This window comes from Neofelis nebulosa, chromosome X, assembly GCF_028018385.1.
Source record: "Neofelis nebulosa isolate mNeoNeb1 chromosome X, mNeoNeb1.pri, whole genome shotgun sequence".
Taxonomy (NCBI): domain Eukaryota; kingdom Metazoa; phylum Chordata; class Mammalia; order Carnivora; family Felidae; genus Neofelis; species Neofelis nebulosa.
The window spans coordinates 40,609,734-40,628,457 of NC_080800.1; the positions used below are offsets into that span (position 1 = coordinate 40,609,734).

The 18,724-nt window shown below is 43.7% G+C and overlaps 1 non-coding gene across 1 annotated transcript; it reads left to right on the plus strand.

The window, feature by feature from the left end:
- The first annotated feature begins 3,575 nt into the window (after nucleotides 1-3,575).
- Nucleotides 3,576-3,648, plus strand: TRNAE-CUC (transfer RNA glutamic acid (anticodon CUC)). The gene has a single exon. It is a non-coding gene; the product is annotated as a tRNA-Glu (tRNA).
- Nucleotides 3,649-18,724: the final 15,076 nt, after the last annotated feature.

The following is an 18,724-nucleotide window of genomic DNA, read 5'->3' on the forward strand; positions in this document are numbered from 1 at the left end:
TCTTTCTTTCTTTCTTTCTTTCTTTCTTTCTTTCTCTCCTTTTCTTTCTTTCTTTCTTTCTTCTTTCATGTTTATTTTTGAGAGACAGAGAGACAGAGCGTGAGGGAGGAGCAGAGAGAGAGAGGGAGATACAATCCAAAGCAGGCTCCAGGTTCTGAGCCCGATTCGGGACTCAAACCCATGAACCGTGAGATCGTGACCTGAGCCGAAGTCAGACGCTCAACCGATGGAGTTACCCAGGTGCCCTAGCAAACATTTTCTTTCTTAAGCTTCCCCATAACCTCCCTTCCAGAAGCTGGCACCCTTTAGGAGACTGACTTGAAATATACCAGTCTTCTTGATTCGTGACTGAAGTGAAATCTGTTATGTTACGTTTGTATTTTCTAAGGATAAAAGTTGTGAATTGGCTGTTTCTGACAACCTATTTTGCTTCCTAAAATATCTCAAATTTATCATTAAGACAAATTTCAAAAAGAAAACACAAAAATACATGTGACTTTAAAATATAAAGATTTACGGGGCGCCTGGGTGGCTCAGTCGGTTAAGCGTCTGACTTTGGCTCAGGTCATGATCTCATGGTCTGGGAGTTCGAGCCCCACATGGGGCTCCGTGCTGACAGCTCAGAGCCTGGAGCTTGCTTCCGATTGTGTGTCTTCCTTTCTCTCTCTGTTCCTCCCTTGCTCTCTTGCTCTCTTTCTCAAAAATAAATAAACATTAGAAAATATTTGTTAACACTATAGATAGTTATGAAGTATGTGAAACCAAGCACTTATAAAAGCTGTGTCTCAAGGGCTCCTTTAGAGGATTTTTTCTGGGAGACAGGTAAGTTAAGGCTTCTTAAAATAAATGTTTAATGAAGTTTGGATTAAAGACCCCTTCTTCTTTTCTATTTCTCGGTAACTCTCCTTCTAGTAAGCATAGGCATTCGTAATTAGGATCATCTGTCTCAAATTTTCTTCTCTGCTGATTTGTTGTGGATAAATGCTTCTAAAAATCTCTGGAAGGCAAATGCTAGTGGGAGGCAGTTTCCATGGTGACTTCAGGGTTTGTATTGTTGTTTTTAGACATCATAAATATGAGGGCTGCTTTCGCTGGTTACTGTGCATATCTTACTCATGGTATGAAAGGTCGTAGGGTAGATGGTGAGGAGGGTATGGGCCCTGTGGTCTGGGCCTCCTGTGATACGTCCAGAATCTTTGCCTCTCTCGTGTCTGTGTGTCTAACTGTAGTATTTGATGCTGAATCCGATCTGAGGTGGACACATAACTCGGATACACAATGGAGTCGGGGGGAAGGGTTTCCATAACAAGTGAATGAAAGTCAATGAATGTATCTTAATAAGGCAGAAATGCACTTCTTGTTTTCCTGAAAACCCATTCCCTCCCTAAGCAAAACTTGTTTAACGTTTAGCGTAAGAGGAGGAAGAGGAAGCCATTGCTTCTTTCAAAGTCCAACTCAAATTCAGTTAGCTTTATCCTCATAATGGTCAGATTTATAAAACATTAATAATGAAACAATGGGAGCCTGCCCATTAGACAATATCTGTAACAACTTCCTTTACATTAGGACAGGTATTTCCAGATGAATCTCTATGTATAATTATCTATCTATTTATCTATCTATCATCATCTTTCTATCCTTATGGAATTTAAAACTTTATTTTCCCTTCAAATGTTGCCTTACAACTTGTCTAGAAAAGAATTTAATCTCCCCCAGGGAGTCTGGCCTTTGCCCTGTGCTCCCGGGAAGTTATTTCTATGCCCCTGCAATGTCTTGCCTTATATAAGTGTCTTTGTTTCTATGGGGGTTTGGGGTCACAGAGATAGTAGTCTAACAATGTGATGGAGGGTGGGGGCTTTGGTCATGCAGCATTAGTTGGCCTAGAGAGGAAGGAGCTGGGGACTGGGGTCAGCTACATGGGTGGGAAACCAGATCTACATGGCTGAGCTCCAATAAAAACTCTGAACACAAAAGCTCAGGTAAGCTTCCCTGGTTGGCAAAATTCTTTGTGTATTGTCACACACGGTTACCAGGAGAGCTAGCGTTCCTGGGATGCTACAACTCCACTGGGAGAGGACAGCCAGAAGCTCCACATGGAGAACTTTCCTGAACACTGCAGCTTGTGTCTCCTCCTTTGCCTTATTTTCATTTTCATCCTTTCACTGTCATAAACTGTGTGTCAACAGCCTTCCGTGAGTTCTGTGAGTCTTATTAGCCAATCATCAAAACTGAAGGTAGCCTTGGAGACCCTTGATCTTGAAGTTGGTGTCAGAAGTGAGGATGGTCTCGGTGAGCCTTGAACTTGCAGTTCAGAAGTGAGGGTGCTCAGGGGAGCCTGGGTAGCTCAGTCGGTTAAGCGTCGGACTTCGGCTCAGGTCACGATCTCACAGTTCACGAGTTCGAGCTCCACATCAACAGCCCTGACAGCTCAGAGCCTGGATCCTGCTTCGCATTCTCTGTCTCCCTCTCCCGCTGCCCCTCCCTTGCTCATATTCTGTCTCCCTCTCTCTCTCAAAAGTAAATAAACACCAAAAATTTAAAAAAAGAAGAAGGGAGGGTGCTTTGGGGGATTGCCCTCTAACTTTGCACAACTTTAGTTAAATCAGCACACCGAAACATAGAGACGTTGGTCAAGTCCCCTCCGGTCATGGATCAGGTTCCCCAGGAAACGTTTGGAGACTCAGATCTGTGCGCAGTAAGTTTAGTGGGGAAAGCTCTAGGAACAAGCCCTGTGAGGCAGCAAGAGAAGCAGGATTGGACAGAGGGAGACGTTGAACAGCAGCTCTATTCTCGACAGCAGTTCTCCGCTGATCCTGGGAGGGCCTTTCAGAGCAGCCATGAACGAAGTCCTTTATATAAACCCTCTTCACCTCCCCACTTCCCACTTCCGCCCAATCATTAGATGTGGGTTACACCTGGGGAGGGTGTGCATCTCTGGGGAGGCAGCCTCCATCACCTGAGGGGAGCTCCAGGGAGAGACTCAGCTGTGAGTCGACAACAGCCAACACTCCTAGCAGCTGGAGAACTGGGTGCCTCAAGCCTAAAGAGAAATGCATCTCCCTTTTCAAGTTTTCTCCGGGGTCTACTGAGTGGCTGGCTGTTGGGGCCAGAGGCAACCTAATTGGCTCTCCCTTTGTGAGATGGAGATCACAAACCATGGTGTGTGTGTTTTATTTGGAAAGCCGCATGCAAAATTACAGTTCTCTACAAAACAAAATGCTGGAGGAGAGACTTTCAACATAACTCTCTATGCTGGCCAATAGAGAGGAAAGAGATAAGGAAATCTGCGGGATCGAGGACAGAGAAGCATAAAGTGTTAAACAGCAATTCCAAACGGATATAAGACAGCACTAAGGGGCGCCTGGGCGGCTCAGTCAGTAAAGCGTCTGACTTCAGCTCAGGTCACGATCAGTTCGAGCCCCTCGTCGGGCTCTGTGCCGACAGCTCAGAGCCTGGATCCCGCTTCGGATTCTGTGTCTCCCTCTCTCTCTCTGCTCCTCCCCTGCTCATGCTCTGTCTCTCTCTCTCTCAAAAATAAACATTAAAAAAAAAATTTAAAGATGACATACGGCGTTGCCTGGGTGGCTCAGTTGGTAGAGCACGTAACTCTCGATCTCGGGGTTGTGAGTTCAAGCCCCACGTTGGGCACAGAGATTACTTAAAAATAACATATATATTTAAAAAATAAGAAAACAAATGAGAAAGGGGGGGGGGACAAAAGCCCAGAGAGAGACAAATAAACCCAGAAACAGACCCTTAATTATAGAGAACAAACTGGTGGTCACGGGAGGGCGGTGGGTGGGGGGATGGGGACTAAGGAGGGCACTTGTGATGAGCTCTGGGTGTTGTATACCATTTGTAACACGGTGCATTAACTATACTGAAATCAAAATTAAAAAATGGTAGATGTGTGAAGCAAAAAAATAATTTAAAAAATAAAATAATCTCCTTTCCATTAAAAAAAGATCTTAAGGACTTCATATGATAAAAGAATGTAAAATAGCTTGCTGATATTTTTATATTGATTACACGTTGAAATGGTAATATTGTGGATATATTGTAAGAAAGAAACTGTATTATTATTATTATTATTATTATTACTTTTATCTGTTCCTTTTTAGTTTTTTAAGTGTGCTTCTTAGAACATTTTAAAATACGTATGCGGGGCGCCTGGGTGGCTCGGTCGGTTAAGCGTCCGACTTCGGCTCAGGTCACGATCTCACAGTCTGTGAGTTCGAGCCCCGCGTCGGGCTCTGGGCTGATGGCTCAGAGCCTGGAGCCTGCTTCTGATTCTGTGTCCCCCTCTCTCTCTGCCCCTCCCCCATTCATGCTCTGTCTCTCTCTGTCTCAAAAATAAATTAAAAAAACGTTAAAAAAATAAAAAAAAAATACATATGCGACTTGCGTGTCTTTTTTAATGTTTCTTTATGTTTGCGAGAGAGAGAGGGAGCATGAGCAGGGCAGGGGCACAGAGAAGGAGACAGAGGATCCAAAGGGGGCTCTTCACTGACAGCAGTGAACCCGATGAGGGGCTCGAACTCAGAAACTGTGAGATCTTGACCCGAGCTGAAGTCGGACGCTTAACAGACTGAGCACCCGGCCCCTCGCATTTTATTTCTATTGGACAGCACTTTCTTTTTGTAAGTAAACTCTACCCCCAGCTTGGGGCTCGAACCCACTTACCGGAGATCAAGAGTCACATGCTCTATTGACTGAGCCAGCCAAGTGCCCCTATTGGACAGCGGTTTTCCGAACAGTCTCTGAAAAGCCCCAGGATAAGAAGCCCAGTTGCCCAGAGGTGAAATCAGCCTGTTAGCACATCCTTTATTACTGTCTCCCTTCCCTGTCTCACTTCCTTATTCTCTCCTCCTGGTTCCTAGGATCACCTCCTAAATAAGCTACCTGTGCCCATACCCTGGTTTCAGGGTCTGCTTTGGGTGGGAACGTGGGTAGGGGGGAGAGCGTGAGGGCCAAACTAAAGACATTAAGTGAGCTACGGTCGTACAACCCCAACCAAGAAATACTTGGTGCTGCTAAAGATGTGATCCCCTCTCCTTTCCTCCCATCCAAAATTTGTGTTCACTCCCTCATGCACGTTAGCTAAAGCCCATAAAATTTCGCACCAGATCTTTCGCCCTGTGCCCAAGATACCCCTCACCTCGAAACCCGCAGACTCGCTACACCATTTTTCATACCTCCTTCCTCTTGTGTATCCTTTCCTCCAAGCCAGAAATTTACTTTCCCTTTCTTTTCTCTTTCTCTGGCAAACCCTTATCTGTCCTGCAAACCCCAACTCGAATGTAAACTATTGTGTTAAATATTCCCTAGACGATCTACTCTCTTGGGGTCTTCTTTCTTGGTAATCCCATTCCTCACCCATGTATTAAAATGTATCAAGGGGCGCCTGGGTGGCTCAGTCAGTCGAGCGTCCGACTTCAGCCAGGTCACGATCTTGCGGTCCGTGAGTTCGAGCCCCGCGTCGGGCTCTGGGCTGACGGCTCAGAGCCTGGAGCCTCTTCCGATTCTGTGTCTCCCTTTCTCTCTCTGCCCTTCCCCTGCTCATGCTCTGTCTCTCTCTGTCTCTCAAAAACAAATGTTAAAAAAAAAAATTTTTTTAAAGTGTATCAAGCCATGTGATAATCACCAGTTTTTGTCTATCTTCTATATTCTACTTACCCCACGCTCCTTTTTCATTTTTTTTTAATGTTTATTTATTTTGGGGCGAGAAAGGCGAGCCGGAGGGCAGAGAGAGAGAGGGAGACAGAGGATTCAAAGTGGGCTCTGTGCTGACGGCAGAGATGCGGGGGCTCAAACCCATGAATCGTGAGATCGTGCCCTGAGCCAAAGTCAGTCGCTTAACCAACTGAGCCACCCAGGCGCCCCAATTTGCTATGCACTCCTAAGAGCAGCGTGTTTCTCCGGTAGCAAGCCGGATCTCTGGCACATAAAAGCTGCTTAACGCGATGTGGATTGAAGAGCCTGCAGGGTCTTAACACAGGATTTCTCAGAGGTTTCCATTTAAGAAGCCCCAGCTGGAAGGGATAATGGGACGTGGGGGAAGGAATGAACAGCAGGAGAGTGTTCACTACAAGAGAAACTTCCGGCAGTGAATAAAATGTCATAGGCACCTGTTGGGATGAGCACTGGCTGTTGTACAGAAACCAATTGGACAATAAATTTCATATTCAAAAAATAAAGAAACGAAAAAAAAAAGAAATGTCATAGCTAATCTAAAACACTTCAATGGGTTTTGTGTTTCACTCTGTACGGTCTATCTCTGTATTTTGATGGAAGACGTGTTTTAAATCGACACCAGGGAGACGAGACGTGCAAACTCTTTCTTGTCTCGTTAGCTAATGGGCAAGAAAGATGCTCCGAGCCGAGTTCATTAATTCGAAAAGTATCGTACACGACTGAAGCAAGCAGAAATTACGTGGAAGATCCAGTTATGAGGCAAATCCCTGCAATAGCTAGAAAGCCACAGTGTATTGAAAGCTCCAAATGTGCATAAATACAAGGACATATTTGGCAACAGCTTTTCTTCTTTTCTTTGTTCTTTTCCCTTTCAGGGCCCTTCTTTCCAGGCTACTGTGCTTTTCCCGTTGTGTGTTCTTGGTGCCTTTTTCAAAAGTTAGTTCATCATAGGGGCACCTGGGTGCCTCATTCGGTTGAGCGTCCAACTCTTGATCCGGGGCTCAGGTCATGAGCTCATGGTTCGTGGGTCTGAACCCCTGCATCAGGCTCTGCGCTGACAGCACAGAGCCTGCTTGGGATTCTCTCTCCCCCTCCCTCTCTCCCCTCTTCCCTGCTTGGGATTCTCTCTCTCTCCCAGAATAAATAAACTTAAAAAAATTAGTTCATCATATATGCATGGGTTTATTTCAGGACCCTTGATTCTATTCCACTGGTCTATGTGTCGGTCTTTATGGAGGTACCATACTGTTTTGATTACTGTCGGTTTGAAGTGTAATTTGAAATCAGGAACTGTGATGCCTCCAACTTCGCTCTTTCTCGGGATGGCTTTGGCTCTTGGGGGTCCTTTGTGGATCCACGCAAATATTTGGCCGGCGGCATGCATTTACAAGACGCGGGGGGGCTGGCTGCAGGCACGCAGACGGATAGCTCAAGGACAGTGGTCAGGGCTGGATCCAAGCCCCCAAACAGCCACGTGGGTCTTGGCTGTGGGCTATCGGTGTGCACTTGTGTGGTTACAGAGGCTCACGTATGCACACAGTGAGGCAAGCCAGTGACAGGAGTCGGGGCCAGATGGGGACCCACAAGCACCCATGGGGGCCTTGGCTGTCGGCGGGCACGCACAGCTGCAGAGACTGGGGCCAGCTGCCCATGTTGATCTCAGGCATTGGTGGCGGGCTGGTCAGAGGGAGTGCGGAAGGAGGGTAAAAAACTTCAGCGGCGGAATCTGCAAAGGGTCAGGAGTGGCTTCCACAAACAATTTTTTTAAGTTTATTTCTTTATTTATTTTGGGAGAGACAAAGCACAAGTCGGGGAGGGACAGAGAGAGAGGGAGACAGAGAATCCCAAGCAGGGTCCACATCATCAGCACGGAGCCTGACGTGGGGCTCGAACTCAGGAAACTGTGAGATCATGACATGAGCCAAAATCAAGAGTCAGACACTTAACGGGCTGAGCCACCCGGGCGCGCCTAATTTTTTTTTAGTGTTTATTTATTTTTGAAAGAGAGAGAGAGAGAGAAAGACAGAGCACGAGCAGGGGAAGGACGGAGAGAGAGGGAGACACAGAATCCGAAACAGGCTCCAGGCTCTGAGCTGTCAGCACAGAGCCCGACGCGGGCCCGAACCCACGAACCATGAGATCATGACCTGAGCCGAAGTCGGAGGCTCAGCCAACTGACCCTCCAAGGTGCCCCACCCCCCACCTTTCCCCCCACCCCAAACTGCCCAACAAAATTTGTTTCCAGATGAAGCCAGCAATAGATCCTTCAGCATTATCACCTAGTGCTAATTTTCTGAGACTTTAGTTTTCCAACGCCACATTATAAATCATGTTATAAACCTTGCATTTCTGCTGAATCCCAGATACCATTTAATTCTGGTTGCCTTGAAAGCCATCCCCGAGGTACCTCCTCCGTCAGCTCAGTGCATTTAAGTGCATGTCACATCACCAGGAAGAAATGATCTCTTATGCCTCATACTCCAGGCAAATCTGAAAATGTCTGTGGGGAAACGGATGAATATAGCATAGGTACCAAGGCGGCGGTGGGCGGGGAGGGGGACGGGTTCCTTCTTCATTTTTATTTTCAAAACCTACGGTACCCTGGGGTGCCTGGGTGGTTCAGTCGGTTGAGCGTCCGACTTCGGCTCAGGTCACGATCTCACATTCTGTGGGTTCGAGCCCCGTGTCGGGCTCTGTGCTGACAGCTCAGCTCAGGGCCCGGAACCTGCTTTGGAATCTGTGTCTCCCCCTCTCTCTGCCCCTCCTCCACTCTTACTTTGTCTCACTCTGTCTCTCAAAAATAAATATTAAAAAAAAATTTTTTTTTAAGCTAGGCTACTCTAAGCTCAGCTTTTTCATCACCACTACCGAGGTCTAAGCGACTATCTTCTCTCACTTGAATTCTTGCTGATTCCGCCTTTGCCCCCCACCCCACTATAGTTTATTCTCCACTCAGAAGCCGGATGATCTGATGATGTCCTGCTGCTCAGAACCCTCCAGTGGTTTCCCATCTTAATCAGAGTAAAATCCAAGTTTGCCTTAGGGTCCTGAAGGCCCTACATGATCTAATCAATCCCCTGGTAACTCTTTGACCTACTGGCATTTGTTTCCTATTTCTTTTTCTTTTTAAAAAAAAATTATTTTTAACGTTTATTTATTTACTTATTTATTTAAAAAAAATTTTTTAATGTTTATTTTTGAGAGAGAGAGAGGCAGGGGAAGGGCAGAGAGAGAGGGAGACACAGGATCCGTAGGAGGCTCCAGGCTCTGAGCCATCAGCACAGAGCCCGACGAGGGGCTCAAACCCACGAACCGTGAGATCATGACCTGAGCCAAAATCAAGATCAAGCACTTAACCGACTGAGCTGCCCAGGCGCCCCAAAAGAACATTCTCTGTGTCAATCTACAATCTACAAGCTTCAATCTACATCTGCATCTCAGTATTGCCACCACTTGGCTACGTACTTAATCCTTACTTATTTGCGTATGTTGTCTTTTTCCCTACCTAGAATGTCAGTTCTACGAAAGCAGGGACTTTGTCTGATTTGCTCTCTGCTGTTTCTTTTAGGACCATACCTGGGTGCATAGTAAGGCCTTGGCAAACACTTGTTTAATGATTTACTCCAGGTTTAACTATTCCTACCTAACACAAGTAGCCTCGGGCCCACACAAACATATACGGGGCTCTATTTTCCTTGGGTTAACACCTAAGAATGTCTACCACGATCCTTCCATTCGTCTCCAGGGCAGGAGCTAGGTCTTGGGGCACTGGGTGATGTGTAAAGGTCTGGGACCAGAGGGGAGGATGATCTTCTCTATGTCACTGACGGATGGAAAAAAACCAGAGCAGTAACGGGCCTCCATACTTCTCTTCCATCCACATAAGCCAGGCTTCTGCCCAACCTGGTGGCAACAAAGAGAAAAGTCTGTCAGTAACACGTCTAGTTCAAAAAACACTGCTGGGGGCGCCTGGGTGGCTCAGTCAGTTGAGCAGCTGACTTCAGCTCGGGTCATGATTCACGGTTTGTGAGTTCGGGTCCCGCGTCGGGCTCCGTGCTGACAGCTCGGAGCCTGGAGCCTGCTTCGGATCCTGTGTCTCCCTCTTTCTCTCTCTGCCCCTCCCCCACTCGCGCTCTGTCTCTCTGCCTCTCAAAAATAAATTCAAAATGTTAACAAATTCTTTTAAAGAAAACACTGAAAGCCACAGCGACCTGTACAATAAAAAATAACTTGGTGAGCTTACTCCCAGAATTCCCTGTTTGCACCAACGTTGTTAACGGGAACAGAGAAGCATTGAATAAGGACTGCAGGTGTTGTCTCAGGGGGTTGGTCATTAACGCATGCAATAAAGCACTAACTTTACCTTTTCATGGGTAATTTCGATACCGAATCACCAATGAAACCTAGTAATAGTTTAAATCTTTTAAGTTACTACCAGATGTACAAGCTTTGGAGTAATTCTTCTCAGTTTCTTACCGACAAATACATGCTGTGTGTTCTCTTAATTCTGCTTGAATATTTTTTTCGTCTAAAATATCCAGAAGTTGAGTGGCAGTAACATGGTATCTATGAAAGGAAGCCCACTGAGCATTTTACATTTTTAAGTTCGGATTTGGTGATCAGAAAGCCTGAGTTACCAGCTTCTTAGACTTGAAGCTTCTCTGTCACACCGAACACCTGATACTTGGCACTGAAAAGATCCTAGGAAGCAAATACAGATGTTTCCCGGGGAGAAATTACCAAATGGGGATTCGTGACCACCCAGGAAAGATCACTAACATCTCGCCTCCTCCCATCTGTTGAGTTTTACTGGTCTCCAATCTGTTAGGATGGGGTCATTGGACATCACAGACATATACTTGAACATTTTGGATAAATCTTGGTGCAGTTGTCTCCAAGGTATTCATTTTAACTCCGTACTGCCTCACAAAACTAACATTAGTCATTAAACCATCAATTAAAAAGTGGAATGGGGAACTTCTGGTTTGTAGTTGGGCACGTAACAGGCTTGGAGGGGGGGGGGGGTCACTGCTCTCTCCTTCCAGTAAGTAAAGAGGTGAACAGGCTGAAAAATGAATAGCTCTTCTTGGATATTAGGAGAGGAGAGTACATAAGGCAAACTAGTGCCCTCCAGATTGAAGAGACAGTCAAACAGATACAGGGAGTCACAGCTTACCCAAGCAGAGACTCACCAGTAGAAATACAGGAACCAGTGCCAGGGAAGGAAAAATCTCAAGTGTAATTAACAAATTGCTGTAGGCTAAGGCCAGATGACTCTGAGATGTATCATCTCCAGAGGAATTCCGTTATTGCAGGGGGCACACTCTTGTGAGATTTAACACCAGGAACTCTACCAGATTGCCACAGCAAATACTGAAGAAAACTCACCTTGGGTTTCCTGCAGGAGGGAGGGGGGCAAAGGAACCCTTCTGAAACACTGCACAGCACTCTGTTCTTAGTAAGGTCTGCCCTGTGGAGAGATACGTGAACCAGGGTCCAACCTGCTGGGGTATTATCAGAACCTAACGAACCCGGAGAAAGGAAAGGCCATACTCCAGTGCATTCTCACTGTCCTGCCTCATATAAGGGAAGAGAAACACCTGTGAAGGTTATAGTGTAGACGCCCACCTCACCACCACATTACAAAAGGCCTATTCACAGCAGTTCTTTTATCCAGCATATCGTGTCCAGCGTTCAAGAAAAAATTACAAGGCATACTAAAAGGCACAATGCATATTTTGAAGAGACAGAGCAAGAATCAGAACCAGACTCAGATATGGCTGGGATGTTAGAATTACCCCACCAGTAATTTATTTTATTTTTAATGTTTATTTTTGAGAAAGAGAAAGAGACCAAGTGTGAGCGGGGGAGGGGCAGAGAGAGAGGGAGACACCGAATCCAAAGCAGGCTCCAGGCTCCGAGCTGTCAGCACAGAGCCTGACTCGGGGCTCGAACTCATGTACCGTGAGATCATGACCCGAGCCGAAGTCAGACGCTTAACCGACTGAGCCACCCAGGTGCCCCATCACACCACTAATTTAAAACAACTGTGATTAATAAGTTTAAGGATGTTAAGGGTTCTAATGGATAAAGTGACAGATAAAGAACAGATAAACAAGGTAAGCAGAGAGATGGAAATCCTAAGAGCCAAAAGGAAATGTTAGAGATCAAAAACACAGTAACAGAAATGAAGAATGCCCTTTAAAGAACTTATTAATGAGCTGGACATAACAAGGAAAGAATCTCTGAGCTAGAGGAGGTATTAATAGAGAAGCCCAAAAGTGAAAACCAAGGAAAACAAAGACTGAAAAATGGAACAAAATGTCCAAAGACTGTGGGAAAAGTACAAGAGGTATGACATACATGAAATTGGAATATTGGAAAAAGAAAAGGAGAAAGGAATAGAAGAAATATTTAGAACAATAATGACTGAGAATTTCCCCCAAATTGATGTCAGACATCAAACTACAAATCCGGGAGGCTTGGAAAACACCAAGCAGGATAAATCGAAGGAAAAAAAAATACACCTAAGCATATCATCTTCAAATTACTGAAAAGCAAAGATAAAGAAAAAAATCATGATAGAAAACAGGGGAAAAAAATCTTACCTGTAGAGCAACAAAGATAAGAATCACATCTGACCTCTTCTCATGAATCATGCAAGATGAGAGTAGACTAAAATATTTGAAATGTTGAGAGAAAAAAGTCACCCCTAGAATTCTGTACCCTTCAAAATTCTTCTTCAAAAGTGAAAACCATGGGAACGCAAGCTGGTGCAGCCACTCTGGAAAACAGTATGGAGGTTCCTCAAAAAACTAAAAATAGAACGACCCTACCACCCAGCAATTGCACTACTAAGCATTTATCCACAAGGTACAAGGGTGCTGTTTCGAAGGGACACATGCACCCCCATGTTTAAAGCAGCACTATTAACAATAGCCAAAGTATAGAAAGAGCCCAAGTGTCCATCGATGGATGAATGGATAAAGAAGGTACACACACACAATGGAGTATTACTCGGCAATCAAAAAGAATGAAATCTTGCCATGTGCAACTACGTGGATGGAACTGGAGGGTATTATGCTGAGTGAAATTAGTCAGAGAAAGACAAAAATCATATGACTTCACTCATATGAGGACTTTAGGAGACAAAACAGATGAACATAAGGGAAGGGAAACAAAAATAATATAAAAACAGGGAGGGAGACAAAACATAAGAGTCTTAAATACAGAGAACAGAGGGTTGCTGGAAGGGTTGTGGGAGGGGGGATGGGCTAAATGGGGAAGGGGCTTAAGGAATCTACTCCTGAAATCATGGCTGCCCTAGATGCTAACTGATTTGGATGTAAATTTAAAAAATAAAAATAAAAATAAATAAGTAAATAAAATAAAAGTGAAGGAGAAATGAAAACTTTCTCAGACAAACAAAAATTGAGGAGAAAGACAAAGGTATGATATCACATAGGATCTAGAAGAGCGAAACTGACAGAAACAGAGCAGAATAGTGGGGTGGCTATGGGAGAGTGGGGAGTGGGGGAAGTGGAGGGATGTTGTTTGAGGGGAAAATTGCCACTTGAAGATGAGTGAGTTCTGGAGATCTAATGTGCATCAGAGTGACTGTAGTCAATAATACTGTATCATAAACTTCAAAGTTTCTGAGAGACTAGCTCTCAACTGTTCTCACCACGAAGACAAAATGATAAGAATATGATGCGTAGAGGTGTTAGCTAACACCATGGCGATAACCACATTACAATATAGAAAGGTTTCAAGTTAACCTTAGACTTACACAGTGTCATATGTCAATTAGCGGTTAATTTTTAAAAATTAAGAGAATTTTTTTTTCCAGTTGACCTGCCTTGTGAAATGTTAAAAGAAGTTTTTTAGAGAGAGTGAGAGAAAGCAACAGAGGTAAGAAACTCAGACCTACATCAAGAAAGGAAGAGCTTCAAAGAAGGAATGAGTGAAGCTAAAATACAAACTTTTTTCTTATTCTTCATTGATTCAACAGGTCACTGTTTGTTCACAAACATAATAGCAACAATGTATCCAATTATGTATGCTTAGGTATTATTATATATACCTGAAATGAATAATAGCAGTGCTATAAAGAATGAGGGGAAGGAATTAAAATACTTTCGTTGGTTTAAAGTACCGACATCACCTGTGAAGTGATACAGTGTTCTTTGAAAGTGGATTTGGATTACTTCTAAATGTATATCACAAACTCTAGGGTAACCACTAGGAAAGGTAAAAAAAAAAAAAGAGTATAACAAATATGCTAAGAAATGAGAGAAAATGGGATCATGCAAAATGCTCAATTGAAACAAAAAATGCAGGGGCACCTGGGGGGATCTGTCAGTTAAGCGTCCGACTTCGGCTCAGGTCACGATCTCACAGTTCGTGGGTTCGAGCCCCGCTTCGGGCTTTGCGCTGACCGCTCGGAGCCTGGAGCCTGCTTCGGATTCTGTGTCTCTCTCTCTCTCTTTCTCCCCCACTCATGCTCTCTCTCTCTTTCTCTCAAAAACAAACGTTAAAAAAAATTTTTTTTTAAATGGACAGTCTGGCAAGTAGAAAATCAGTAAGGATATAGGTGAACTCAACAATGCCATTAATCAACTGGGCATAGCTGATGTCTATAGAATACACAGTTTTTTCAAGCTCGCATGGAATATCTACCAAAAGACCGCATGCTGAGCCATAAAATCACCTTAGCAGATTTTAAAGAGTAGAAATCATACAATGTCTCCACTCAGACCACAGAGGAATTAAACTAGAAATCAAGAACAGAAAGGTAGCCGGAAACTCCCAAAATATGTGGGGATTAAACAACACACCTATAAAATGCACACGGGTCAAAGAAGGAATCAGAAGATAAATTAAGAGTACTTTGAAATAGGGGCGCCTGGGTGGCTCAGTCGGTTAAGCGCCGGACTGCGGCTCAGGTCATGATCTCACCGTTCGTGGGTTCGAGCCCCGCGCCGGGCTCTGTGCTAACAGTTTGGAGCCCGGAGCCCGCTTCATATTCTTTGTGTGTGTGTGTGTGTGTGTGTGTGTGTGTGTGTCTGCCCCTCCACCACTCTCTCTCTGTCTCTCTCTAATAAATAAATAAATAAATAAACAAACATTAAACAAATGAAAATAAAAGTGGGCAAAGACCTTTCCAAACTCCTCACCAAGGAAGAAATATAGGTGGCAAATAAGCAGATGAAAAAAATGCTCCAAAAAAATGCTCCACGTTGTATGTCATCAGAGAAATACAAATCCAGAATCTGGAACACTACAACAAACTGCAAAATGATACAGCCACTCTGGAAGACGGTTTAGCAGTGTATTACAAAACCAAGCCTACTCTTGCCTAACAATCCAGCAATCACACTCCTCGGTATTTACACAAAGGGTTTGAAAACCTGTCCACACAAAAACCTGCACACAGCTGTTTACAGCAGCTTTATTCATAATTGCCCAAAACCTGGAAGCAGCCAACTGTCCATCAGTAGGTAAGCGGATAAATAAACTATGAGGCATCCAGACAATGTGATATTATTTAGCACTAAAAATAAATGCGCTTTATAGAGCAAGTTTACCTGCATTTTACTGAGAGAAGCCAATCTGAGAAAGCTCTGTAATGTATGATTTCAACCATAGGACTTTCTGGAAGAGGCGAAACTACAGAGACACTAAAAAGATCAGTGGTTTCTAGGGCTGGCAGTGGTGGGGAGTGGTAACCAGGGGGAACCCAGAGGATTTTTCAGGTGGGGAAAATACTCCGTATGATATTATAATGATGGATGTCATTACATGTTTGTCCACACCCATCGAATGTACGATAACAAGAGTGAATCCTCAGGGAAACTAAAGATTTGGGGTGATGATGGTGTGCTCATGTCGGTACACCCTTGGTAAAAAATGGACCATTCTGGAAAGTGATGTTGATAATGAGGAAGGTTGTGCATGTGTGGATCAGGGGGTAGAGGGGAAATCCCCGTCCCTTCCTCTCAATTTTGTTGTAAATCTAAACCTCCTCGAAAAAAAAATAAAGTCTAGGGGTGCCTGGACGGCTCAGTTGGTTACGTGTCCGACTCTTGGTTTCAGCTCAGGTCATGATCTCACAGTTCGTGTGTTCGAGCCCTGCGTCGGGCTCCGCACTGAGGAGGCAGAGCCTGCCGGGGATTCTCTCTCTCCCTCTCTATCTTCCCCTCCCATGCACTCTCTCTCTCTCTCTCTCTCAAAAATAAACTTAAAAATTTTTTCATAAATAAATAAAAATTTAAAAAAAATAACAACAAAGTTAAAAAAATAAAGTGTACCATCACCAACAAAAACCCAACGCGTGGATAAATGAAGAGTCCCACAGTTCCTCTCCCACACACATCCATACACCAGAATTAGAACTAGTATCACACTGGTTATCAGCTTAGTGGGAAAGCCTCCAGATATTTACAGTATAGAGCATTGCTAAAAACACAAATAGTCTCAACAATGCCAAAAAAAAAAAGAAATATAAAATACTAGGGTACATAGCATGCAGTAGGGATAAATACCATTTCAAGAAGGTTAGATATATTTCAAGATATATATATATATATATATATATATATATATATATATATATATTTCAAGATATATATGTATTCAAGATATATATATATAAGATATATTTCAAGATATATATATATGCACAACTTTCTATGTACATACATATATACATAAATACAAGAATGCGTCTGCTGTGTTACCATGCATTTAATGCATTTCTCCCTATGAGTCATGGTCAAAAAGCCTGGAACTCTTTGATCTAGAGTAATTTTTGCCCAAGTATGGTCTGGAATGCTTGTATGAAACAGATACCTGCGCTGTCTCTCAAATCGTTTAAAGAGTTCAGTCGGCCAATGATGCAAGTGTCCTCACCTAATCCGGAAAAAAGAACCTTTGTGATGGTGTTAAGGAGGAATCCTGAGGGTTCTTACGTGACTCCAGTGTGCCACCAGGACTGGACTGAGAACCACCGGACTCCACAGTGGTCTTTGGAAACAGGTACTGAGAGTTGCAAGTCAAGTAGGAAAGAGAGAGTAACGTTTATATGGGCCAATCATCTCACACATTTCACTCCATCCCATCGGTGCCAATGACTATTGTCTAGCAAATCACCTGGAGGGCCTGTTAAAACAGATTTGTGAACCCTCACCCCCAGAGTTTCTGATTCAGTAGCTTTAGAGTGGGGCCCAAGAATTTGCGTGTCTAACAAAATCCCACATGATGCAGCTCCTGCTGGTCTGATGAGTACGTTTTGAGAACTAGTGATTTATGCAAGGGATCAGTTGAAAGGGGTATTTTGAGACATGCTGCTTAAACACAGTCCAATGGGATTTATTCCAGGTAGGTAAGGCTGATTCAACATTTAAAAAGTAATGGAATCTATCGCATCAAATGGCAGAAGAAGAAAAATTATTTGATGATATCAGCGGATGCAGAAAAAGTATTTGACAAAAGCCAACATTCACATGTGATTAAAAGCTCTCAGCCAATTTCTTAATTATCCAGTTGTGTCCAAAGGATGAGACTTGTAGGTTAATGACTTGAAATCTTTCTTTTTCTTTTTCTTTTTTTTATCTTTTAACGTCTTTAAAGTTTATTTATGTTTTTATATAATTTCTTGTCAAATTGGTTTCCATACAACACCCAGTGCTCATCCTAACAGGTGCCCTCCTCCGTGCCCATCACCCACTTTCCCCTCACCCCCACCCCCCCATCAACCCTCCATTTGTTCTCAGTCCTTAAGAGTCTCTTATAGTTTGCCTCACTCCCTCTGTGTAACTTTTTTTCCCTTCCCCTCCCCCATGGTCTTCTATTACGTTTCTCAAGATCCACATATGAGTGAAAAACATGGTGTCTGTCTTTCTCTGCCTGACTTATTTCACTTAGCATAACATTCTCCAGTTCCATCCACGTTGCTACAAATGGCCAGATTTCATTCTTCTTTCTCGTTGCCAAGCAGTACTCCATTGTACATATAAACCACATCTTTATCCATTCGTCAGTTGGTGGACATTTAGGCTCTTTCCATAATTTGGCTATTGTTGAGAGTGCTGCTATAAACATCGGGGTACAAGTGCCCCTATGCATCAGCACTCCTGTATCCCTTGGGTAAATTCCTACCCTCTTGCCCTGTTGGTGGGAATGCAAACTGGTGCAGCCACTCTGGAAAACAGTGTGGAGGTTCCTCAAAAAATTAAAAATAGACCTACCCTATGACCCAGCAATAGCACTGCTAGGAATTTACCCAAGGGAAATCTTTTTTTTCAATGCAGGTATTTACAGCTATACATTTCCCCATAAACGCTGTTTTGCCACCCATGAGTTTCGTGGATGTTTTTGTATTTTCATTTTTACTTATCTCACTGTATTTTCTAATTTTCCTTGTGCTTTCTCTGACTCATTGATTACTAAGGAATGTTTTCATTTCCAGATATTTGTGAATTTCCCCCAATTTTTTTTGTTATTGATTTCTAATTTCATTCCCTTATTGTCAGAGAAATTATTTTGTATGATTTTAATCCTTTTAAACTTATGAACTCTTGTGTTTTGTTGTTGTTGTTGTTGTTGTTTAGAGAAAGAAAGAGAGGGTGCAAGTGAGTGAGGGGCAGAGGGAGAGAGAATCCCTTGAGGGGCAGAGAGAGAGAAGGAGAGAGGGAGAGGGAGAGGGAGAGAGAGAGAAGTGGGGTTCACCTGAAGCAGGGCTCGCACTCACCTGAAGCGGGACTAGAATTCACTTGACGCAAGACTTGAACTCACAAACCGTGAGATGGTGACCTAAGCCAAAGTTAGATGCTTAACCAACTGAGCCACCCAGGTGCCCCTGTAAACTTATTAACACTTGTTTCATGGCCTAACATATGACCTAACTTGGAGAATGTTCCATGTGCACTTGAGAATATGTATTCTACTGTTTTGGGGTAGCATGTTCTCTATCTTTCAGATCTAATTTGTTTCTAGTGTTGTTAATCTTCAATTTTCTTGCTGGTCTACT